Raw genomic sequence first — 24,821 nt, 5'->3', positions numbered from 1 at the left:
AAGCTGAGCAGGCAGCAAGACCAGGCTGGGGGCAAAGCCGGGCTCTGCCAGACCCGCTCGCCGTCGCGGGTGATGCTGAGGGTACACCGAATGGGTGCAATTATTCAAGTGCTGAACATTACCCGCTGGAAATTATAGTATTCAAAAGCGAAGGATTCAAACTTAAAAGCTTTAATTTTCATGGGGTGCTGTAAGCCCACAATTAAAGCTGGGACAAGAGCTACCAGCAGGAGCAAGGAGGGTTTTCCCTGCAAGAACGGCAGGCAGAAATAGCACCGAGGGCTGTGACCATAATGGGCAGCGTCACGGGGCGAATCCTTCGGTGCCTCCTCCGAGGGCTGGGGGAACAAAGCGGGACTGTGCAGCCGCCCACCTGCGCAGGAATGAACCCTCTGCAAAGCTGGAAATGCCACGTCCCCAGCAGGAACACGACACAGCCCGGGCTGGCGGGGATGCTGATGTCCGTGGGGACCCACCTGCTGCAGCCCCATGGGTGTTTCCCTGGGCTCCGCTCCTCCTTGCAGCCTCCCGCATCCTCTTGGCTGCTTTTAGCACCGCTGCCAACCCATTCCCTTCAACCATCGTCCCCCCTCCGGCAGGTCCCCAGACGCCGTCTGTAACCGGATCAAACACAAGGGTGTCACCGACAAGGCAGGAACACGCTTGCCGATGATTAATCTTGTAAGTGAGCTGTATTTACAGACAGCAGCTCTTCCCCAGAGCCCTCACCCTGTCTATCACCTTACAGCGAGCGGTGACCAGACACCGCGTCCTCCGTCCACCACCCTCGCACCTCCAGGACCACATCCTCACCCTGGGTACCAGCGCAAACCCAGAGATAAATCCCTCAAAAAGCATCACTGGAGGTGATTAAGTTGCTTTGCTCTTCCCAGACAGAGTCTTGCAGCGCATCTGGTTCCCACGTTCTGCAAAACGCCTTTGACATCTAATTTCGAACCCCAGGCGCTTCGACGGTGGTGATGGAGCAAAGCAGCAGCAAATCTGACATTTCATCCCTGAGCCGTTCGAGGTACAACATTTAGATGAGACTACGAGCACAGGACAGTTTGGAGAAACGGGAGGGGAATCAAGGAAGATGGGGCAACTCTTTAAAACCTTCTATAAAAACGCAAACAAGGCTACCTGGAAGTCTGTCTCTCTCAGCAGCACTGGATTTGCTTTTGCAAAAATGCTGCGTAACAGGTTTTCCTTGCCCTGTGCACACTTAGATCCTAATTACACGTGAAGGAACTGCAGGAAGGAGATCATTACCTCTCCTCTACACTCCCTTAACGAGCCACATTACTACAGTCTAATTGAGCTAGTGGCTGGGAAATCTGATTTTCAATGAGTGCCCACCTGCCATAGCACCACAAAAAATTATACTTTACCAGACTTCTACAGTCATAAAGCACGTCTTGTAGTGATTTTCCAAAAAGGACTAACCAAGTCCCACAAATCCACATTTTCAGCTGGTTTTCCACAGGAAAAACACTCCCCACACTGCCTGGCTTTCAGCTGGTCACGTTTTTAAGTAGTTTTTTTCCCCCAACAGAAGCAGCTGCTGAGCCAAAGTTAATAGTCCACGTGTTTCCAACCACCCGCCTGTAACATTTCGGTGGTCCCGTCCCGTCCTCGGATGTGAAATATTGACAGCCCTCAGCGACAGACGGCACGTTTGAGCCCGGTAGAGCAGAGATGCTGTGAAATCACACGTTATTTATTACCCCGAGCTCAAAACCAGAAGGGAAACACCATTCTCCGGCATTTCTCGGCGATGCCTTCGCAAGTTTGCCGGCACGTTTTCACATTACGCTGCATAAAATTCTCACCCTTTGCAACACGGTCATTAATATTGTCGGCACAGTCACTCCATCTGCCTTTTGAGCCCCCTCCAAAACAGTAATAAGTTAATTGGTGGAAGCATTTGGCTTCTACATAATGAAGCTGGCACAGAAGCAGCTTTTAACCTTCAGGAGTGAGTACAGCACGCAGGACTGTGTTTTTTTTTAAAAAAAAATCATTTAAGGAATCATTTTAGTTGGAAAAGACCTTTAAGATCATCGAGTCCAACCCACCACTGCCCTGGGCAGCCTGTTCCAATGTGCGACAGTCCTTTCCGGGAAGAAATTGTTCCTAATATCCAATCTGAACCTCCCCCGGCGCAACTTGAGGCCGTTGCCTCTCATCCTATTACCACTTGCTACACTGCAATATATAAAGCCAGTGTCTTACACATCCTTGCAAATACAAATCTCTCACTGACATGCCTGGGAGCAGGGGAAAACTTCGCTAGATAAATAATGGAGTTACAACTAAAGCAGGAAACAAAGAGAAGGAAAACGTCAATGTTTAACTAGCCCGCTGTCTCCCACCTCATCTAAAATTCGCCCAGCCGAGCTCTGCATCACGGAGGTGAACTGCTGCAAACGCTAAATCCAAAATATCATCGTAAAAGCTATTAAAACACTATAGCTGACAAGAAACAAGGGGTCAGGAGAAGGGATTGGGAACTGAGGGCTCACTCAGCAATTTTCTAGAGTTCTGCATGCCGAAGTTTAAGCTGAAATCTGGTTTTGGTTTTCTAGTAAAAGACTTGGAAGCTTTTCCGCCTACAGCACTCGGGGAGGGGAGAAATGATCCCAATGAGTAAGGAGGGAAATCAGCACCGCGCAGCCAAAGCATCCCAGCAACCTGGCCAAAAAAACCAACCCAAAAAACACCCCACGACCAAACTGAAATAAAACAAACCAAAAAACCCCACTCCCCCAAAAAACCAACCAGCCAACCACCATAAAACCCCACCAAACCACAAAACAGTTTCCAAGCTCCTTCTCTTGATTACCCCAGGACAGAAATGCAGAGCATGTTCCATGTTGGCTAAAGCGATACGGAAAGTAGTAAATGTTTTCCGTGTGGTTTTTGAAAGAGTTTCTTTGGTTGGTTGGTTGGTTTGGTTTATTTTCCTAGCACAAACTGCTGACTTTTTCCAAGCAACATTATTCTTACACTGAAGGAACCGTGCGAGCTTGGGTTTTATGTAGTGGCTTTACGAGTGGAATGGAATCCGCACTTTGATTTAAAAATTAGAGTAAGCTTGAATTTCTTAAGCCAAATGCACACTGAGAACCATGTGGAACTGGATCGCTGCAGAGGGAAAAAAATATATGCAATACACTGATGCCAAAATTTCTAATATTCCTGGTAGTGAAGGTTGGTTTCTTCCACGCTACCGTAGTTCCGCACTCCAATCCCATCAAGAGTTAACAGCACTGACGAACCTAACCCATTTAGACATTTCCCCACTTTATGACTTTGTTAGTAATGTTGATAAGGCAAGCATACGCTTCAAAGACAGCTGCATTAAAAAATCATCTCTCCCCAGAGATATTTTCACAGCTCATTTATTAAACCCCCTCGAAGAATAGAGGGGAAAAGCCAGCTTCAATTGTTTTTAAGCCATAATAAGCGATGAGAGAGTTTGGTTTTGCCTTCCAGCCTCTCTGCTAGTTCCACTCCTAACAAGCTGCACTTCAAGGCAATGCACTTATCCCACCAGCAGCTTTATTTCCAAACCAGCGTGAACAAAAGGGAGAGCGAGCCACAAGTCTGGTCACTTCTGGGCTGACCCTGTTTCCCCCCAGCTGCATCTTTATATCCAATTCAACCCAACTCCTGGCTCACGAGTTACACTCTTATTTAAGGATGGGATTTTCACGCTCATTTGCACGCAAGCCCATGCTCGGTAATACAAAATGGTAAAGCAACATTGAAGAGAAGCTGCTGAATTAATGTACACTGTGATTAAATTATAGAAGACATACCCATCATTAACCAATCCACATGATCAATACTTTCTGACCACCTGCAAAACGCGGGGATATTTTTCAAGTTTTAGATCCTTCTGCATGACAAGAGGGAGACAGAAGATGAAGTGATGCATTGTTTAGAAGCAGGGTGCTTAGCTTATATCTAACTAATAATTAATAGAGGTATTGTAGGTAAGAAACTAATTATAACCAACATCAATTATTTCCTAGCACAGATGTACTGTGTGTCAAAATTTCCAAAAATTGTAATGCATATGTAATAATTGTGTGAATATAAGCAACGCAAGAGCATCCAGTCGTTGGAGCACTTATGGAGGACGATCCCCAGAGCTCCCCAGCGCTGATAAAATAAAGAATGCCGCTTAACGGTATAATGGACTCTGCTGTTAAGTTTATTTCTTTGTTTCAACATCAGAAGGTAACAAGGGGCTTGGTCCTAAGCAGAACCACTTGTTTTTTCTGGCCTGAATATATATATAAAAGCAGGACCAGCATTTTCCAGGTGCTTTGGTCAGAGGAAGAGCGTTGCTGCCTGGCAAGTGCTACCAGCAGGGCTGGGAACTCAGCTCCAAGCATTGGGCACCGTCGGAGAAGGAAACGCATTTGGAAAAACCCAATGGAAACGTCGCTTTTACAAATGCAGAGGAATTCAGTCCGTACCATTTCAGACATGGAAAGATGCCCAAATTCTTCCCCCGAGGACCTCAGCCCCCTTGCACTTGGCAAACGCTTCCCGAAGTAACTGGGGAAATCACAAGCCTGTCAGAACCGAGCCCATTGAAGGAGCTCGATAAAGCCTGAACTTTTCTTTCGCTGCTCATAAACCACTCTTTTTTATCACCTCACAATTACAAACAGCTGTTTATTTTGCTAGCTAGCTCTTTTAAAGCATTCTTCCCAACGCGTAATGAAAAGTGTCAGGCTTTTTCCAGGAATTTTCAGAGCAGAGAAACTTTGGCACTCCATTATTTGAGAATCACTGAAAGGGGGCAATTAGCTTCAGAACAAACATCTATTCTGGGTGGCAACCTCAGGATCCTTCCCCTGGCATCCCAACAGGCAGCATGTGACAAGCGGATGCCGAGCAGCCTCCCTCCCTCCCTCCCTCCCGCTCAGGCATGCATACAATTCCCCTAATATCTGCCTCCCCGCCCTGCTCAGGGCTCAGAAAGCTGGTCAAAACCTGCAGGCATCTGTAACCCTTTGTACGCTTCGCGTATTTTGAGAAAGCGGCAGAGATTCAGGGAAGACGAGCGAAGCCCCGCGCGGGGTGCTGTTGGGTGCTCGCTGCCCGCTGCAGCAGGAATGGGGGTTCCCAGCCCACCCGCACCACCAAGCAAGCGGGATCAAACACAGAGCTCGCCACGACTGTCAATTTGGGTGGAAGAGGGGAGGACAAACCCATTGCAGAAGGACCAGGAGGCAAAAGCACATCGGGGAGGCAGCGCCGAGCGGAGCCGAACCGCCAGCATCTCGGCAACCAGACAAGGAGGATTAAATGACGGGGGCATTAAGTCAAATCAGTCCCTCATCCAGCCCAGCTAGGAGGTTTCCACCATCAAAAATCTCGAGGAACACAAGAGGGGTGAGCTTTGAGTTTTGGAGAAATGAGGATTTCCGTGCAGGAGGAACAAACCCTGCAGGAGCGAACCCTGCCCGGGAGCACGTGGGCAGGCACCCAAGACATTTAGGCTTTAGGGTGTCGCTGAATCACAGCCCCAGATCCGAGCAGGACGGTTTGGAGCTGCAGACATCCTCACAGCGGGGCTCATGCCACCATCAGAGCCCTTTTTGGGGTTCACGAACCCCCAGAGCTCTCCCCGGCCGCATCCCCCGGGAGCGCAGCCCTGGTGCGTGGCCATAGCAACGCGTGTGCATGCGCAGAAACACCCGCCCGGGCAAGAAAGGGGGAGGAATTGACTCCCCACCTCAAAAATTATTCATGAGAAATTAGTGAGAGCTGCAGCAAGCCCTGCAAAGCATGTTCCCCACCAACCCTGCCTGGGAGCGGGTGGGCAGAGGACCTTCCTCTCCATTCCCCTTGCCAAAAGGCTGTTCACTTTATATTAAAAAAAGGGCCCTTTCTTGCCATGTCAGTTCTGAAGCACCACTTTGAGTGCCTTTTATTTTTTTTGGTGGTTGTTCTTAACTAGAAGAAAAGCCTTCTTGCAGGGAATCTCTGAGCCGTTGGCCACCCCACTGCTGCTCTCATACCCCACTGCTGCTTTCATACCCCTTCTTCTACCCCTCTAGTTCAGCTCCCATTGCAGCCTAAGCCCCAGCAGAGATTTCTGACCCCCTTGGGGTTTCATTTTTTAATTTTAATTTTTTTTTTTTTTTGTTACTCCCAATGCCAAACCTTAATCTTGCACCAAAATGTAGCTTGAGGCTGGGCACAGAGCCTGGCAGGGATGCTGTGGGGAGAGAACCAGCCCTGAGCGACCCCTTTCCCAGCCCTTTTCCTGCTTATTTTCATCTTAACCTCCTCCTGCACCCCCTTGCAGACCATCCAGCGAGGGACAGAGAAGTCCCCTTACTCACTGCAGTAAATAAACTGACATGGACAAGAAAATACCCACTCAGAATATATAATACATTGATCCAGTTTAAAGGACCGTGTTCTGCCACAATTACGTGACGGCTGAGAAACCAGAAACCTCCTCACCATTCCCACCCCACCAGAGCTCAACAAGCATTTCCCACTGGGAACTGCAGCCGATTCCCCCTGTAGCTCTGGGAATTCTTCTCCCTTTCCCTCCAAAGCACAAACTGCCCAGGGCCCCCCGCTGCACCCCCAGGAGCCTTTACCCATCCAACAGCCTCATTGCAACCATTTTATGCTAATTATTTGCTATACAGTTTTATGCAAATTCTTCCTGCAGAGAGAGATGCATGGAAATGTATTTGCCATACTCTGAGCGCTGGCAGCGCAATCAGCTCCTTGCACCAGCCTCTCTCCGCCTGGTCCCGCTGTTAATATAAAGCCCTCCTGCCGGGTCATTGCTGGGTGCAGGGGATCTTGCCACGCGTTACGCCCTTTTTTCCCCCAGTTCCCAGCAAATTGGCTGCTAGATATTCCAGGGTGACTAATGGTTCTTGGTGCATCTCCACCAGCCCAGCGCAGCGTGGAGCCCGGCGGGTATAATTTTGACTTGCCTTTCAACGCCGGGGCTGTACCGCACAGTTATGGGGATGGAAGGAAAGATGCCAGGGCAAGAGGAGGATGAACACAGAAGACAGAAGAATTGAGCTTATCCAGAGACTTCAGGTTTTTCTTTCCCGAATTCAGATGCTTCACGGGCAGGAGAGAAGCTGAGACTTGAGCTACATGCAGGGGAGAATGACCTGCAGGTAATTCTGGGTCCATGAAAGAGAACCTCCCCTAACAGATGTGAGCTGGAGCGTATTCTGGAAGCAAACACTGAAACGCAGCTGTTGCTATCAGAGTCTTGAGGATAGGTTTCCCAGTCAATCCTGCGAGAGGTTTTCATTTTAATCAGATCAAATGACAGCAACAGACAGGTACCACTGATGTATAGAACTCGACACAGCATCTCCAGAGCAACGCGGCTGCAATTACACCCAAACCATCCGACCATGCGGCCTGTGTCGAAACCTGGAGAGCTCAGAGAGCGGCTTTCCTCTGGAAAAAGAGGCTGCGTTTGTGTGTGAGCCACTGCTGGGGGCAACGGAGATGCAATATCGTCCTTGTGCCGCACAGCTCACGAATCCACCTGGGCGCATGGAGGAGAGCAGGGAGGCAGATTTCCAGGTCACCGGCTCGAACGTGCTGTTTTCATCCCTCCGAAGCACAAAGCCAGCCCAGCGGGCTGCGCTCTCCTCCGTGCACCGAGCTTCCCAGGGCCTGAGAGCCAAAGCGTCTTGGTGCAAGGAGGGTTTGTGCAAAGCAGAACAAAGCCACCCATTAAATAGTAATGAAAGTGCCCAGCACAGTTATTGGGAGGAAGAGGACACTAATCACCTCCCCAAGGAGTTCACCTCCATCATCTCCATCTCCTCATGCCCAGAGGCTGCAGGACGCTTGAGTCTCCTGCCGTCACCCTGGGGCTGCCTGCAGTGTGCCCTGCTTGCTGTCTGCACCCTGGGGGGCACCTATAGGTGCTCTGGAATAACCTCCTTCCCACACCAGCTCCGACCCGAACAAACCCGCGCTGCAAGGGGAGCTACAATCAGCTTACACCCAGATTACTGCAGAGCCACCAACTGCTTTTGCAAGAAAAAGCTTATTAAGTAATCCCAGAAGTCAGGATAGCACTTTTACATCTTGCCCTAAAACTCTCTGGATTAAAAGAGAAGCATCCTAATTAAATCAAAAGGTACATATGTTTCTGCTGAACGCTGGTATTTACGCCACCGCCTCCCCCCTGCAGAAGAACGGGCTGTTTCCATCCGAGCACAGCGACAGCGTTATTCAGTTATTCAGCTCTGTCTCGGTGACAAGCGGCCCCGAGAGCAGGAATTAAAGGGTTAGATGCATGTGTCATCCCTGCCTGACTCGGAAAAGAACAGAAAGCAAGAAAGTCAAAAGACACACTGCGATAATAGAGATCAAAACCCAATTAACTTGCCTCGGGCAGCATCCAGCCGAGGAAAATGAGGCAATCAGAGAGCAAAGCGGGGTCAGGGTGCAGGCGGCGTGGGGGGTTCTCAGCTGCCAAAGCAGGACAGACACATGTGGATGGAACCACCGCAAGGCTCAGCCCCAAGGTGACTCACACGGTGCCCTGGGGACACACGGGTCAGCCCTCGAGCAGGACACGGTACCGGACTTTCCTGCCCATCCTGCAAACGTATCAGCATCCACGGCTTTTACAGAAAACCACTTCAACCGCCACCTCCTCACCAGTTCAGTCCCCAGGCAGACAGCCTCCTGCCTTTGCCCTTCCCATTTAAGACACGGGTTTTTCCCCGCCAGAGCTCGGGTTAAGGTTTCTCCGTCTCCTCTCTCCCCAACACCACGTGTGTCAGGGTGCCGGGGAGGATGCGCTCAGCCCCTGGCAGAGCTGCGAGCCCCGCGGCTCCGCCAACATCCCCGGCCCTGGCACGAACCCAACCTGCCTGGGATGAGCCCAGAAATCACTGGGTTTCTGCCCAAGACCCTTTCCCTGTCCTCCCCCACCCCCCAGCTGCGTTATCTCCAGCCCACCCATCCCCATGGGCCGGGGAAGGGGAGAAGGCACAATAACTGTTATTAATAACTGCGACTTTCTTCTCGCTTCCCTCCCTGCTCTTGCTGGATTTTCCCTCATGAATAATGCAGGAGCTGTGGTTCAACACTGCCCACGCTGTCCCTCACCGCCCCCCAAGTGCCAGCCAGGGCCTGTCCCCGTGTCCCGGGTGCCAGCACCGCTGGTACGATGGAGTTTTGTTCCCAGATCCTTTTGTTCCAGCCCCACTGGCAGCAGCGTCCGGGGCGGCGAGATGGACCCGCACATCATGCGGCAAAGCTGAGAGCAGAGATCTTCCCAACAGACACTTCCTAGCCAGGGATTTGTAAGTATTTCACCAGCGTTTCAGCACTATTTTCTCCCTCTCCAGCAGCAGCATCTCCATTTTACAGCTATGGAAACTGAGGCAATAAAGGTACAGAAGAATGAGGAGCATCACAGGGAGCCTCATCTTCTACCACACTCATTTGAGCGACTCTCAGATTGCTCAGGCACCAATTCTGCTGGTACCAAACTGAAGTGCAAGAGAGAGACTTACTTAAAGCACAGACCTCCCTTTGACCTGTAGCCACAGCCCTGATATGCCCCAAACACAGACTCTGCCGAGAATGTTATTTATTGCAAGGTACAAGATGAAGCCTAAAAAGTGTGGACTCCTCCAGTTTAAGAAAGAGAAGCCGAGGAGGAGGCTGGTTGAGAGGACACGCTTTGGACAGCACGGGCTTTCCTGTCCTTCTACCAGCTGGGGTGGGAAACAATGAAAATCCTCTTTGAGCTCCCAGGTCCTGATCTTGCAATGCAGAAAACACAAAGCGAGCTGCTGAACCAAGCTCCAAACGTCTCTTAAACCCTGCCTGTTCCCGAACGCAACCTGTCCTTTAGCATCTGTGCCCGGTGCAAGGTGTCCTGCATCGTGCTGGGAGCACGTGGCCAACCCCTCAGCCCCCCAAACACCCACCAGGCTGCGATCCACCCATCCTCTCCCACCGCAATGCTTTAACAACACCCGAGCAGGACCCGAAACACGGCCGAGCACAAGCAAACAGAGCGAAGCTGCTGTCCCGTCCCAAACCTGCCTTGCTCCAGCCGTTCTGCTGAATCACTTACTGCATTGCCGGCACGGCTGGCGGGACCTGCCCCGAGCCCCGCGAGGCTCACGCCCGAGATGCAGCGCCAGCAGCATCAGCTGCGCGTTTAACTCCTGGAGCATCGCGGCACACCGATGGCATGCGGAGCCAGGGAGGGGATAATTACCTCCCAGCAGGTTTCAGCAGAGCCCAAACTGTATTTCCCTGCTTATAATTAACTGCGTCTCTTAACAGTTACACGCTTTTCCGCCAAGCAGGCTGCAGGTGCCATGAAAGAAGCGCTGCCCCTATGAGAGGGGCTGCTGGGGTGCATGGGGACCCAGGCATGGTGGGAAAAGGGGGGAACCCCTGTGTGGGGGGAGGCAGACGCGTCTCAGCTCCTTCCCCCCGTGCCGGCAGCGTGGGATGAACAGCCAGACGTGAACAGGTTTTCCTCCTCGTGTCCCCCGTGGTGCAGACAGGGTGACTCAGAGCACAGGGGAGGGCAAGGCAGGAGAAAATAGAGGGTGAGGAGAAGGGCAGAGAGGGGCAAAGCACAGGGGGAGAAGGGAGCAAGGATGCCAGAGCTGGAGAGCACAAGGTCGTTCGCATCTCCGCACCGAGAGCCAAAGGCTGCAGCAAACCCTGCGCCAAGCGGGCATTAGTTCCCATACGGATCCCCAGTCCCCATTGCAGGGCGCCGCTCCTCCTCCCAGTAACACCAGTATGGGTGCAGCAGCCAGCCCATCATCACGCAGAGCCTTTAATAGGAAGGGAAAGCTCACCGGCACGGCACCGGCATGGGGCGGGCAGGACAGACTGCACGAGGACGGACAGACACAGGGCTTTTTCCTTCTGGAACAGGGAAACGGGAGCTTTCTCTCCTCCGAAAACTGCTGCCCTGCTCCAAAGACAGCTTGTCCCAGAGCTGCTCCGGGCTGAGACCTCCTCCAGGGTCACTCCAAACAACTCATCACTTCCAGATCCATGAGAAGGATGGAAATTATTCCACATCCCAGCTCTGACGTGAAAAAAAATTCCTGAAATCTGAACCTCAGACTCTTTTCAGGCTCACTCGCCCTCATGGTACGTCATGTGTTTGACTGTTTTTCCCAGTAGCGAGACACAGCTTTTAAAGAGCCAAACACAAAATACTCGAGAGGTGACTTAATTAAAAAAAATGGGCACAGTCTGCATATGTATCCCAGTTCCACTGGTAATTAGGGAACAGATGGGGGAAGGAGAGGAGACAGAGAGAGGAATCTTTGTTAGGTTAATTGTTTGAAGTCACTAAATGAAATATAGGTGGCCTGATTTCCCTGGAGGATCATATACAAACTTCAGGATAGATTTTTGCTGAGAAGAAAAGAGGGAGTTTCCCAGTGAAGGACAGCAGAAGATTACGACTAATCAGGCAAGAACAGAAGTTATAAACTCAAGGAAAAAACAAAGCTCCCCTTTTGTCACTTCAAATGAGGCACCGACCAATCTGATCCACAACTTCATTATCATCTGATTGAAATGCTATTCCCATTTTCCTGATTAAACGGGTGCGAGTAGCCAAGTGCTTGTGGTCTTGGCTGCCCTCTCGGGAGGTCTAAACCCCGGGGACAGTTCGGGTGACACCTTTTTGAGCAAGCTCTTCAATTCTCTTGCCTCCCCAAGGTGCCCTCCAAGGACGCACCTTCCTCCCAGCTCAGATGTACCCAGAACCTGATATTTTGGAGCTAATACAGCAACATCTCCCTTGTTTTCTGGCTCCTGTCTCCCAAGTGTTTGATATTAATGTTGTATGGCCAAGGGGTATGTTCTTATCTCCATCAACAAGAGCGCACAATACCCCCCCACACTGCTGCAAAACTTACCCTTTAGTAGCTATTATCGTTCTAATAACTTCAAACCTCAAACAGCTAATGTGACAGCTAATTTCAGCACAAGCACAATGGAACTTGGTCTCCACAAACCCCCCCAAATCCTTTCTCCCCCACAACAGGGCAGGGTAACCACCACGAACTGATCTCAGTTCAACTCTGTATTTCTCATTAACCCGAGTAGCTGCCGAGATAATTACACAGTCTGCCTTGCTGATCCGGATTATTGAGATCGGGCAATGCCTAACGGGCAAGCCAGCAAGTCCAAACGGATTTCAAACCACTAGAAAATTAGAGCAAGGCTGGAAGGGAGAAGGATGAGGGTTCCAATGCAATGGGACAATGAGGGCAGGACCAAGCCTTGGGATTTGAAACCATAAGCCATGTTCCTACTAAATGATTAGTTACTTCTCTCTGGTTTCCCCTGTATTTGGACAATGCCTTCCTGCTGAAATTAAAACATGATCCGGCCTCTTGAATAAAGGTTAAATAGATATAAGGTCTGAGTTTAAAAGCTGAATTACTTCCAATCTACATAGACCGCCTAATGCGGACCTGCAGCTGAACCATCACAATACCAACAGACTAAACGTGATCCAGGGATACGTTGGAGAAACAGCGATGGGAGCGGAGAGCTGTGGAACCAGCATCACTCCCCCCATGCTGAGCAGCTGCCTGGGGGGCTCAGCCCCAGATCTGCCACCGGGGTGGGGGATGAGGCCGATCGTGACCTTTTCCCACCTGCCCCAGGACCCTCCGTATCTCACGCTGCCTTAAGGGCTGATCATCACAGAACCCGTCCTCCTGCGAGGATGTCGGACCTCCCAGCACTCAGAGCCATCAAACTGTGCCGGTTGCCCTGAATTGCCAGGTCTGGCCTTGCCGTTGTGCCCAGGCTGCTGAGAACACAGCAGGTTGGGCTCTGCCCGCACCTCTCTGTGGGGCTGCGACTGCCGCAGGCTGTGGGATCTGGGTGGCATCTCCCTGTGATGCCCCCAGGACGTTACCCTGACCCTGCAGAGCCACCCAGCACCCTCCATCCTGACCTTTACAACCCCGCGTACTCCCCCAGACACCCACATCAGCACCATCATCCTCCCGGCACAACGGCAGCCTGAGATCTGCTCCCCTCGCCGCTCCAGACAGCAGCAGGACGCTGCCAGCACCGCAGGCTGCAAAACGTCCCGTCGGCGCGGATGCTCGGATGCTGTCTGCTCGGTGATGGACAGCCCAGACAGCGCGTTACGGAGGCGCGGAGCGAGAGATGCAAAGCCTAGCGGGAGGCGGTGGCCTCGGACGTGCCACGGAAAGCAGCGGCAGGTGGTCAGAAGCAAGGCAGCAAGGTCAGCAGCGAAAAAAAAAGAAAAAAATCAACCCTGCCTGAAAATGAATGAAGTCGCCGGGGATTAACTCAGCGCAATATCTCTATTGCTCTAAGTTGGGGACAGCACAAGCTGCAGGCCAGGGAGATGGGGAATAATGAGGAGGAATAAAAGCTCCCCAGGGAAGATGAGCCATGTTCTCTTTTCAGGACCCCTGAAATCCCATTGATTGCTTACAGGCTTACACCGAGCAAGAAGAGTCCACTGGAGCTGGTTCTTTTTCTCCCCGAGAGAAGCCCGAAGAGGCTTTTAGAACTGGGCGTCTTTCAGGGATAATTAGCTGTGGGGAGGGGATGAGTGTTTTCATGGGCTGGAGGCCCCCAGGTCAGCAGTGATGGAAGAAAACCCCTGAGCTCCTTTTGCAGCTCAGACCCGGTGATTTGTCAGGGACTGAACGCGCCCAGGGCAGCAGCCAGCAAACAACTCAAACTTTGCATTAAGCTCCTCTCCAGGAGGAAGATGCATTTTATCTGCCTGATTAACACTTGAGGCTGTCTTCTAAAATCCCTCCAAAAGTCCCAATTAACCGTTCAGTGCATCTTTAACTTGCTCTTGAAACATGCTCCTCTGCTACCAGGATCCCAGCTGTAGCTGTTTCTCATTTCAACCGTATTTTCCAGCTTAGAAACTCATCACGAGACCTTGGACTACATCGCACATACACCCCCCAGCTCCCAGTCAGAGGTTCAGCTGCAGGGCAGGAGCCTTTGCACCCCAAAGGCACCTGAGAAGGGGGTTTCAGCCACTGGCCACAGCCCAGATGTGCACAGAGGTGCCGAGGTTGTGGCCAAAACAGCAGGATGAAGTGATGGTCCCCGCTACTCACTCCTTCCCTCCACAGGAGCCACAGGGCTATAATTAGCCACGAGCACACGCTGATGGTGACCCGACTCCAAAAGCCTTTCTTTTGCCCTCTAGAGTCCCGTGCCGAAGATGACGATGGATCTGTCACAGATCGCGATTCAGAAATAGAAAGACGGCAGCATACATTGCTCCGAGCGGCGCGGGGTCCCTCGGCACCAGCACAATTAGGATTTTAGTCAAGTGTCAGATTCACTTGCCCAAGACCGGGACCACGTGTATCTCCAAGGTCCGTCCCCCACCGCAGGCTCACCGGGAAGGTTTGCCCAGGCTGAACCCAAACCCTCGCACCAGCCCCACGGGCATCTGGCCAGCACTGCCCACCCCATCGTGGGAGGTAATTGCGCTGCGGGGCTCCATCTGCCTTCCCGCATCCCAGCATCTGTTCTGAATCAATAGCAGGAGCATCGCCAGCACAGCTCCGCAAACCCCTCGTTACCGGACAATAGGCAGCGTCAGGCAGAAGCTGCATTTCCCTTGTAGAGAGGCATTTTTTTGCTCTCTGGCGTGTAACTTCCATGTATCATGTCCCCATCCTTTGTCTGCCCTATTTTATTATGTGAGAGCTCCTTCTGATTGAGAACCAGGATTTATTGCAAATTGATTGACATACGTTGACTTGAACCAGGCAAAGGCAGTGATTTAATACCTTCAACAGCCCACAGAATAAATATTTTGTGCTTACCCAGGGCCTCAGGGTTTATTGATGATGAGAAAACACCTACCAGTCCCTGCAACATGGACAATCCTCCTTACCCCCATACAAGGAAACTGAGGCAGAGCATCTAAATGGCTGGTTCAGGGTCACAGCCTCATGGTAGCACAGCTGGCATTGGAATAAAGACTTATGGGTTTGTCCTACAGGATATTTTTAATAAGCTTTTAGCTGAATTTTAGGGAATAATCCTGCAATAACAACCAAAGGGTGAAACTGGGCCTTGAAACATGGAGAGAGAAGAAAAGCAAAATTTTGAAAAATTCTGTTTTCAGTTGTTTGGCTGCTCTCTTGCTGCTTGATCCACCTCGTCCCTCGGCCGGACTGTGTCTGGAGCCCAGCCCTTGCGCACCCCCAGCGCCCCCAAAAAGCCACCCCCAGCATGACATTAATGCAAAGCGCTTTCCAGCCTCCAAAGCCTTAAGTGTGAGCTCTGCAGATGCTCTGCCACTGCAGGCAGCCCAAAGCCATCCTTAAGTCCAGACACACCACCCCTGCCTAAGCACGTCAGGGATTAGACACTGAAAAGTTCGTTAGTGCCATTTCCCTACTTATCCGGCGTTACTCGCTGGTCAGCTGCGAGGCCACTGTCCGTGGCTACGCTGAGTGGAAGTGACATGTTGCTGCTCACTGTGTGCTGCTCCAACGCGGAGCTGACACCACATGTGTGCTGGCTGCCTCAGACAGGAGCGTGATGCTCATCACTGCCCATGATACCGAACAGGAGGGGGATGCTCATCGCTGCCCAAGATACAGGACAGGAGGGGGATGCTCATCGCTGCCCAAGATACAGGACAGTGGGGTGATGCTCATCACTGCCCAAGATACAGGACAGTGGGGTGATGCTCATCGCTGCCCAAGATACAGGACAGGAGGGGGATGCTCATCGCTGCCCAAGATACAGGACAGTGGGGTGATGCTCATCACTGCCCAAGATACAGGACAGTGGGGTGATGCTCATCGCTGCCCAAGATACAGGACAGTGGGGTGATGCTCATCGCTGCCCAAGATACAGGACAGTGGGGTGATGCTCATCACTGCCCGTGGTACAGGACAGGAGGGGGATGCTCATCGCTGCCCAAGATACAGGACAGTGGGGTGATGCTCATCGCTGCCCAAGATACAGGACAGGAGGGGGATGCTCATCGCTGCCCAAGATACAGGACAGTGGGGTGATGCTCATCACTGCCCAAGATACAGGACAGTGGGGTGATGCTCATCGCTGCCCAAGATACAGGACAGTGGGGTGATGCTCATCGCTGCCCAAGATACAGGACAGTGGGGTGATGCTCATCACTGCCCGTGGTACAGGACAGGAGGGGGATGCTCATCGCTGCCCAAGATACAGGACAGTGGGGTGATGCTCATCGCTGCCCAAGATACAGGACAGTGGGGTGATGCTCATCACTGCCCGTGGTACAGGACAGTGGGGTGATGCTCATCACTGCCCAAGATACAGGACAGTGGGGTGATGCTCATCGCTGCCCAAGATACAGGACAGGAGGGGGATGCTCATCGCTGCCCAAGATACAGGACAGTGGGGTGATGCTCATCGCTGCCCAAGATACAGGACAGTGGGGTGATGCTCATCGCTGCCCAAGATACAGGACAGTGGGGTGATGCTCATTGCTGCCCAAGATACAGGACAGTGGGGTGATGCTCATCACTGCCCGTGGTACAGGACAGGAGGGGGATGCTCATCGCTGCCCGTGATGCAGCCGTGCTGGGCACTGTGGCTTAAACACCTACAACACCGACCTGCTGCACAGCTTCCTCTGATGGAAACCAGACACTGAGCAATCCCCGGCGGGACTGTGGAACTGGGATGTCCCCGCGCTCCTCCCCCAGCTCCTGGCTGTGGTCACGCATCAGCCTTCTCCACAGAGGCTGAGTTTTGGTTGCCAATACACCCTCACATCTGGAATGATATCGCACATCCACAGACCAAAAACTCACGGTAACTTCAGAGTTTCTCCTTTCCTCCTTATCTGCTCATTCTGCTGAAGGAGGTTTGCTCCAAAGGGTCCCTGCCTGGCTCGCTCAATCCTGATTCGCATCAACGCTCTGATAAATCACCTCAAAATACTTCATCATCATTTACCTTAAATTAACGGAGCTCTAAAAGCATGTGCTGCTACTCAGAGGACTAGCCGTGGAGCACAGAACTTTTCAGCCATCTATCAAAGCAGAATCAGCAAGTTGCAAGTGTGACATGATTTTCTTCACATCCAAGGAATCTTGGGTTGTCCGCATGTTGCCAACTCCCACCTTGACATCAGCAAATGGAAGACTACCTCATAAAGCACACGTATCAGCGGTCCCCCAGCAGACGAGTATCAAATTCTACAAGTGAGACCACATGGAAGGTGAAGCTAAACAGGAGCTGAGCTGGCAAAGATTTCTTAGGACAAGGAAGGACAAGATCCTGCCACGGTGCCAGGAGAGGGAAGTGCCATTTAAAACCAGGCACTGCTCTGGCAAAGCCCAGATTGAGTGAAGACTAAATCAGAGCTGACAAGCTGACATTTGAAAATGCAATTAGCTCCCTTGTAGAGCCACTCCGTTTTGTTATTGTTAATTATATGTTTTCTCAGTCTAAGAGGCAATATACTTATTTAAAATTCATTTTCAGCCTCTCCTGCTTTGACTAGTCCCTTCAACCGAGAGCTACTGTCCTTCCTCCAACTCCAACCCTACCTCACAGCGTTACGGTGGGTTTGATTTTCACAAAAGGACCATGCTATTGTAGATTACATAACTGCCATTATAAACCATTCTTGGGGAAGCATCTAGAGCAGTAAGTGAATTCCCAAGATAAGGGGTGCTTGGGAACAACTGGATGTCAAGGACAGAGCATTAATTTCCCATTTATGCAGTTCCAGGGAACTACCATCCCTCCCCAGAGGTGACAATCCCTGTCACCCCACTGAATTTAACTAACCTGTTTCTGCAGCGCTTGATCCAAGCTCTGCAATCAGAGATGTATTTATTCTTATACGAGTCCCTAACTCCTCTCTTAATTATGATAAAGTTGTCTTTTAAACCTATTAGCGTGCATCATGGACCAGGGCCATTTTGGGACGTAATTTATGTTTGTTTGTCTCACAAGGCAAGTGAGGGGGAAGGAAGAAGCATTACAGCTGAGCAACCACAGCGATTCTCTGGGTAAAAAGCCTGCCAGGAACATTTAGAAAGCACAGGCTCCCCAGTTCATCTCTGGGCACTCGCAGGAACCAGTCCCACCTCCATCCCCAAAGCAAAGCTCTCTAGAAAGGTTGGTCTATTTAGAGAGGAAGGTTAGAGCAGCAAGGCAGGCAAGGAAACTGGAGTCGGTGAAATACAACATTAGAGCAAAGCCTGCTGTCCTGGGCTCAAGCCAGATTAGCCTCACAGCTGTCACGGTGGCCAGGAGAACTCAGACGAGGTCAACCAAAAATACATAGCCAGGGACCCAGCTGCTGATATCGCCGGAAAATATTATAAAACCCTGTGGGCCTTGGCATCTGAGCTGTCAATAAGAGATGTCGGGCTGTGATACGCAACGCAATCTTTTGAAGGACACTGCTACCATACACATTTTTGTCCTCTAATAAATGCAGCCCGTGTGTTTTGTATAAATACATGTATGAATTGGCCTTAACTTCAGCTTTTCTGGGCATAAGGGAGGGAGCAGTTAGTTTTCACAGAAAGTTCAGTCTTAAGATGTTTTACATTAGAATCCAAATTCACTAGATAGAGTGGGAAAAGGAAGTAGGATTATCAATTCAAGCACGTTGATTTGATACGGTTTTCAAGAGGTTGTTCTCAGTGCACGCTCATAGACATACCCTGTTTTCCCAAAAATAAGACCTACCCTGAAAATAAGCCCTTGTGTGATTTTTCAGGATGCTCGAAATATAAGCCCTACTCCAAAAACAAGCCCTAGTTACCGTTCATAAAGAAAGTCAATTTAAATAGTGTCCAAGCAGCTATACATGTAAAAAAATAAAATTAACTGCTAATAGAATTCAGCAGGACAGATGTGACAGAATGTGATGACATGACTATATTTGAATAAATGTTGATTTTTTGTTCAAGAATAAATGTAGATTGTTGTTCATGGAAAAATAAGACGTCCCCTGAAAATAAGTCCTAGCGCATCTTTTGGAGCTAAAATTAATACAAAACCCTGTCTTATTTTTGGGGAAACAGGACGGCTTCACTACAGAGGGCACCAAATCCTACCTAGCTATAATATTTTGAGTTTACCCTGCGAGAAGTAAAAATAAGCCAAGATTTAAGTCCCTGGACACACAGCAAGACTTGCAATTCAGCCACAGACAGACTGCTCAAAATGCCAGTGCCAAAAACATAGTCCGGAGCATGCCAGATGTGTCATGAAAGGAGGGCAGGCCTGACAGGAGCTTCAGGGGTCCCATGCATGCTGTCACACGTGCATGGCTACAAAGCCTCGGTTCTGTCATTGCCCTCCCTCCCACTTGCCTGCACACATCTGTGAGCACGTCACAGGGACCCGAACAGAAGCCAATGAGCTCGCAACAAGCAGCCTTTGTTGCTGGGTCTGGTAGGAATGTGAAAGCAAGATTTCACGAATCCTGACACCATTTAAGTGACAGCGAGAAAGAGAGCTTTTTCTGCGCCCTTAACTCAATAAGGGGACAGCTCAGCATACAGATGTGTCTTTATCGAGTGCAGAGCCATTCCGTGCTGTTGGGCATCTCAGTGACTCTCCCAGCGATCACAAACAGGGCTGTGTAACTAAACACGAGGCGGCTGGTGGTACCATACCCTACTGTGGAGCTGTTGAGAGTCCAAGGAACAAGATGCAGGCTGGCTCCAAGTACTAATCTTCTAAATTGCTTGAGGAAGAGTGACATTTATCATCACTCACACACCGCAGCACAGGCAGCTCCTCATTAACTGACCAGACTATGTGTAAAGCTTCCAGGAGCAAGTCAAGAGTCATGGCTGATCTTTGCATTTTCAGTTCAGGGGGTGTAATTTCCTTCCCTCCCTCCTGCCTCGAGGCTGTGTAAATATCCAGTAAAAAATGCTGTGAATATCCAATTAAAAAATTGCTGTAAATATCCAATAAAAGCCACTTCACAGTGATATGAGGATGGTCAGTCAACCTTTGTACATGAAAAAAGGTTCTCAGAGTGATGCAGAGAGGGAGCAGATTGCTTTGCTCCCTGCTAGCCAAAACCCTTAAGGTAACAGGATCCCAAAACAATTCCGTTCGGAAGGGACCACAGAAGGTTACCTAGTCATAGAATCATTTTGACTGGAAGAGACACTCAAGATCATCGAGTCCAACCATTAACCCAACTCTGACACTAAACCATGTCCTTAAGAACCTCATCTATATATATATATATTTTTTTTTTTTTCCAACCGTCAGCTGAAGGCAGGATCAGCTACAAGGTCAGACCAGCTCATTCAGGACTTTACCCAGATGGGTCTTTAAAACACCCATCGCCCAGCACTGGTGACCCCCCAGCCTCTCTGGGCAACCTGTGCTGCTGCTTGACAGCCACGCTGGAGAGAGCAGGGGGGATTTTTCCCTCCCACCTTGCATCCTCTTATTTCAACCTGTGATCCCTTCTCCTTAGCAGGGCCAGAAGGAGCAACAAGGGGATGAGCAGCGTTGGGAGGGGTCGGGACCCCCCCAAATCCAGCAAGGCAGCGGTTCAGGACCCTGGAGAGCGGCCGGGCCGGGGAAGCTCCTGAAGCTCCTGTTGGGTCCTTCCCCCACCCCAAACACTCATTTCCTTAAAATTTCCTGAGATTTTCATTCTCCCCTGCTAACTCCAAGTAAATCATCCTTTAAGCATCTCCCCTCATTGAAATCTATGGCTTTGTGCACCCCCAACACGTATTTATATCTTGTGCGGAGTGAAAAATCTTTAGAAAAGCGAGCGGTGCGTGCCCTGCTTGTATGCTCAACGTATGCGGGTGGCATCAGGACACCATGCAAATTAAATGGAGAGCCTGAATGCTTGTTCAAGACCACTGCTCTCTGAGTAACCCCTAGAGCACGAAAGCCGATTTTCCTCCTCAAAGAGATACAATTTAATACAAATGAAAAACCTGAGCAATGGGTCAGCATCTTAGGTGGTCCCCTCAATTTTAGAAGCACTGCATTTTCCTGTAACTTGGAGCTTTTTGAGGTTAATGCAATAACTGGGAAAAGTAAGCATTTCATAAGAGAAACGGGATTTCGCTACATTTTCTGCAGATTCAAAGAGAGTCCTCTCCACCTCACAGCTCGTACTGCAATTGCCAGGCCTGCCCATCCATGCCAGGGCATTTCAGAAGGAATATAACATGCAGGCTGACAGTGAGACAGTATCATCCTTGCTGTGATTTAGGTGGTCTGTAGGAACCCATCACTCCCCATGCTGGAAGACAGGAAAATCTACTGCCAAGGAGGCATGAAGTAGTAGAAAACCTGCCAAGAATTCATATGAACCTCCAAGTTCACCTTGCACCAAGCCTCTCCGTAATGCTCAATTTAACTAGCCATCTGTAAGGATCAACATTTGCTTCCAAAGGTGGGAAAGCAGCATCTGGGACAGTTCGTGCTAGCGTTTATCAGCTATACCTCTATCATGCTTTGAACATGAGGTTTGGTTTTGGCTTGGTTGGTTGGTTTTTTTCCCGTGACAAGGAACAGCTGTGTCCATTGGAACAGGGCTGGCAGGAGATGGGGCCACCCTGGACTGCACAGGCCTCCATGTATGAAGTTGTCGAATCCTCTCAGATCCCACTGGTGTTGCTGGGACTGGAAGGTGCTCAGTACCATGCTGGATTAGACCTTGACGGTACAAAGCGCCTATTTTCCAGTGCTGATGCTTCTCTGGCAGCCTCAGAAGTCAGCCGCCTTCAGTTTAGACTTAACTGAGTAGCAGAGGCAGAGTGATGCTAGCAAAGGATTTCCAGATGCTGCTTTTTGAAGCCAAGTTCCCATTCCCCGGTCCCAGGGCCTGGACCCTGTGTGTGCCCAGCTCGCCAGGGCACGATGCTTCGCTCTCCTGTGCCCTTGGGCTGTTCTCTCTCAACCACATTCCTGCGCTGAGAATCATAGGACCTCTTTATCACCCGCAGCAAGAGGGTGGGATGAGTTCCAAAGGACTCTGAACTGAGGGGAGCTAAAGGAGCAAGACTTGTCCCTGCACAGCATCCATGGGAACTTCTATCTGGTTTAGCCACACGAAACCATCTCTATTTGTTTAGTTGTTAATCCTTCTCCTCCTATCTCATTAACTAGGAATGGTGATCCCTATAAGCAGGACTGAGGTCTAAATCCTCCTCTATTTTAATCCATAATAACACAGCACGGTTTCTTACAGATCTGGATTAAAAAAAAAAAAAAAAAAAAAGAGAGAGATTATTTAGCATAACAACAGCTTCAATCAAGTTCATTCTGAGCTGGATCTCAAAAATTATGCAACAATTATCCTGGACAGCAAAGGTAAAAGAACAAAGATATGACTTGCTTCAGCAGGAGGAGGAGGGGAATTAAAAAAAAAAAGACAGAAGTCATCCAACAACATTTAAAATAAGGGAAATTATATTTGAAAGGAGTTACCCACAGGGCAGGGAGACAAGCTAGACCTCTCTGACAAGATTTGCTAGAGCCCTTCAAAAACTGTAACTGAATACAGTCCTTGGTTTGAGCTGCCTGCTCGGTTTTAAGATACAAGGGAATATTTAGATAAGGGTAAATGAAACCCAAGGAACAATAAAAATTCAAAGGGGAAATAGCAGAGTTTAGGTTTCTTTCTTGAAACATATATGAAGAATGAGACCTCATTTCTCACTGTTATTATTAAAGACATTTGCCCAGCTTTGATGCTTGTGCACTGCAGAAAGCCTTTGTGGTGGCACTTTGCCAGCAGCACCATCGATTTTATACACAAGACCCATGAAGACGAAGACAATTAGATCACAGCTAGGCAAATAATTCATTATGAATTAATACCATTTGAGAGCTTGGGATATTTTCCATTTAATCATTAGCTGGGAGAAGAGATGATTGGATTGACTGACTTAGTTTAAATCAGATTCCTGGTCACAGCCAAGACAACACAACTGGGGAAACACTGCGGCCCAGAAAGACTTATTGAAGATGATGTTGGAGCTTTGTTATTACAATCACCAGCACTATCGTACAGCTCTAGCAAGACAAAGCCAGTCCCCGGGTCTCAACCCCTGTAAACAAAGTCCATTTTCAAATTTAACAACTTGAGCCCATCCTCCGTCAGCTGAGAAGACCTCCATGCATTATTTATGTTGTGCTCACATTACAGCTACACAAAAAAAGAAAAAAAAAGGAAAGTCAGCAAGGGTCCAGGCTGAAGCTGTTAAATAGAAAGGATGTGATGCTGAATTTGAGCAGCTATCTTACAAGGTAGGCCATGCAAAGAAGTTTTCTGGAAACAAAGCAGTCGGGCTGAGGATCAGTTTAGCTGTCTGCCAAAGGGAAGACATTTTACAGAAACACGGGCAACAATAAAGGAGTCGTTAAAGTAAAAAAGGAGTCGTTAAAGGAGTCGACATCTCAATAAAAGTCACTGGATTCTTGCCTTTGTCCCCAGTATCTGCTAGGAGCACTCCAGAAATACCGACAGCACCACAGTATCCATCTTAAAACAGTCAGGCATCTGGTCTGTATTTCAATATTCCAGTTTTGCCTGCAATATCCGTGTCCCCCTGCCGCTTTGCACCGTCCCTCTCTCAAAAAGCAGATGGAAACATCCCCGTCTGACTTTCAGAAGTGCCCCGCAGCCCACGTGCCATCCCAAGGACCCGACCTTGAAAAACGATCTCAAAGACAGCATTGAAAAGGAGAAAAGGGAAAACCTCTCCAAGCAGTGAGCCCCACATGCCTTCTCCAGTTTTAGGAGAGAAAAACCTCCCTCCATCCCCGTGACCCCCCACATCCTTGCAGAGGCCTCACCAGGATGCCAGGGCGCATCTTCCCCCTGCCCTGTGCTCCAAGGAGCAACTAAGGCCACGGAAGAAGATCCCACGTTGTGCTCAAGCCCCACGGTACCTCTGCCAGGACTCCCGTCCAGGACACGGCCCCGCACACGCAGCCCGAGTTCCCTTCAGCCTCTGCAGCCCATTTCGGAACATTTGCCGGAGATGGGGAACAGCTGAACCGCCCGTACAGCCGGGAGTACAAATGATTCAGCACTTTCCCCACCTCCAGAAGCTTGATCGATAGCAACGAGCTGCTCTGCAGGCACAGCCGGAGCATGCGGGTCCAGACCACGGCAGCCGCTCAGCGCTGAGGCCCAGCCGGAGCCAACGCAGCATCGCAACCCAGGGGGATGGATTTGGAGAGCCCGGTGGATGTATTTTGCCAGCCCGCGGTGTTTCAGATGGAGAACACGAATCCGCTCCCAAACACGAGAAGCAGGGTGAAGCCTCCCCGCAGAGCAAAGCTTCTTCCCCACGAGCTTTTGGGGACCGGCACACAAAGGTCTCTACCTGGGCTGCGCTTCCCTTCCTGCACCCCGTCCCCTCCCGGACTGACACATCAGGATTTTATCACATCCATAGACACGATGTCATGACGTATAAAAAAAAATTCCCGTCACATGCCTGAGCCCGGTACCCAGCTTCCCCCAACATGCGGCTCCATCCCGGGGACACAAAATATGGGGTGTGGAGGTGGGAAACCCCGCAGGCAGTGGGGTCCTAAACCCGCCATCAGCCTGCGGGGCCGATTCCCCCCCATCCCCAGCCGTGCCCCGGGGCTGCCGCAGCTGGACCGACCCGAGCATCCCCCCGAGGGCCGCCCACAGCCCGATACATCCCCCCGCCCTCGCCCGCTTACCGCTCCAGGAGCGCCGGGCTCGCCGCAGCCAGATCCGTGCGCCGCACTGCGCGCTCCCG

At 50.4% G+C, this 24,821-nt stretch overlaps 1 protein-coding gene across 9 annotated transcripts in view; it reads right to left on the bottom strand.

The window, feature by feature from the left end:
• NFASC (neurofascin) overlaps positions 1-24,821 on the bottom strand; it is an 83,523-nt gene extending 58,702 nt beyond the window's left edge. For 7 of the 9 annotated variants that reach the window (XM_065649573.1, XM_065649565.1, XM_065649569.1 and 4 more), the window contains exon 1: positions 10,872-11,035. The gene's annotated coding sequence lies outside the window, so the exon portion shown is untranslated. Of the gene's footprint in view, positions 1-10,871; positions 11,036-24,126; positions 24,213-24,762 lie in introns of those variants that run through there. The other 2 variants (XM_065649566.1, XM_065649567.1) reach the window with 2 other exon arrangements.

This window comes from Caloenas nicobarica, chromosome 21, assembly GCF_036013445.1.
Source record: "Caloenas nicobarica isolate bCalNic1 chromosome 21, bCalNic1.hap1, whole genome shotgun sequence".
NCBI classification, from domain to species: domain Eukaryota; kingdom Metazoa; phylum Chordata; class Aves; order Columbiformes; family Columbidae; genus Caloenas; species Caloenas nicobarica.
Note: the sequence above shows the minus strand (reverse complement) of the source record. Positions and strands in the feature narration are given on the sequence as shown.